This window comes from Malaclemys terrapin, chromosome 10 (assembly GCF_027887155.1).
Source record: "Malaclemys terrapin pileata isolate rMalTer1 chromosome 10, rMalTer1.hap1, whole genome shotgun sequence".
Taxonomy (NCBI): Eukaryota; Metazoa; Chordata; order Testudines; family Emydidae; genus Malaclemys; species Malaclemys terrapin.
The window spans coordinates 6275406-6277147 of NC_071514.1; positions in this window are offsets into that span (position 1 = coordinate 6275406).

Consider the following 1742-nt stretch of genomic DNA (forward strand, 5'->3'; position numbering starts at 1 on the left):
TTACTGAGACCCCTAAACTTACCACAGCACCCCCCACTAACCAAGGCCCCCACACCTGCCCCCCAGTGCTCCCTGATCCTGCCCCAGTGACCCCCACCACCAAACTCAGTTTCCCCCACCTACTCCAAGACCTACTCCAAACCTGTGTCCCCTACCACCAAACCGCCACTGAACCCTGCACCCCCACATCAACTCCCTAGGACCCTGAACCTTGTTTTCCCCTGCCCCAAACTGCTCCTCCCACCAGCTCCAAGATTCCCCCAAACCTGCCCCTTCAGCCACCAGCCCCTATCAGCTCCCCACAACCCCAAATCCTGCCCCCCACTAGCCCTGAAATTCTCCCAAACTTGCCCCATCACCATCTCTCAGCTCTCACAGCCCGTGGGACCCTCAGTCATTCCCCCCACAGACCTGGGACACCTCCAGAATCTGCCTGAATTAGTCCCTGATCCCCTGCTGCTTCAGGATTCCTGAATCTTGTCCTCCTGTCCTGGGATACTGCCAAAATCTACCCTCCCTGGGTTCCCTCAAATCCTGACTCCTCGCCAAACCTGTCCCCTTCAGCCCTCCTTGCTCCCCCAACCCCCTGAATCCTGTTTTCCCTCAGCCATCCCTATTATCCCAGCTCTGGGACTCCTTGAATCCTACCCCACACCTCAGTCCCAGAACCCTGAAATTCTGCCCTTCCTGCTGTCCCTGTCCTGCCTTCCCAAAGCTGTATCTCCCTTTCTAGCTAACCACCTTCCTCCTTGCGCACACACATTTATCTCCTTCAGAAAAGTCCAAATCCTTTCTTGCTGGGACCCTTTAAACACATAGCTCCAGGACATCACAAATCCTTACCCCACCAGCACCACCCATTTATCCCATTCCTGTTCTCAGCCTCAGCCCTATGCAACCCCCTACCCCTTGTCTACACCTGAAGTTATTCAGGAATATTTTGTCTGGAATAACTATTGCAATAACTCCATGTGTGGACACTCTTATTCTAGAATAGGAGTATCTTGTTCCAGTTTAGCTAAATCCTGTTTGACCCATGCTGATTTTGGGGTGTAGCTGGTTGTTTCCTTTGGAAGGAGAAATTGTTAATGTAGTCGGGTGCAATCCTGCTTACTTACAAGAATGTACACAATGTCCTGTTTCCCTGTACCCAGAAGGCCTCAAACAGCAGGAGACAGTTTCTTTGCTCACAGTTCCAAGCCTCTTACCAGCCATCACTCTTCCCAAAAGCTCACTACAGGGGGGTATCCTTGCTGCCTTCTCTGGGTGCTTCTGTGGTGTGTTTCTGCTGCTGCTTTGCCGCCACCTCCTCCTCCTCTCTTAGCTCTATCCAACAGTACCCAGCAGCCCGCTTTTCTCAACCCCTTGGACCACAAAGCCCAGTTTGAATTAAAGCTAAATTGGTGCAAGGCACTCTTGTTCTAGAATAAGTGTGTCCACACATGGAGTTATTCACAAATAGCCAATGCACTTTAAATTCACACCTTTAATCCAAATTAAATTTAAAATATAGGCAAGCCCTATATGTTGTGTGACCTCTAGCTACCTCTCTTATCCCAGTTTTAACCCTCTGCATCCCCTCATATCCCAGTCTTGGGGCACTTTACAGTTTTAAGCATGTAAAAGTCCTAATGTGTTGTTAGTGCTACAGCGTGACATGGCCTCATATAGGGCCACTCTGTAGGATTGGACTTATGTTTCTCTTTCAATTCTCTGGGATAATCACTCTATAGAGCTTTTTC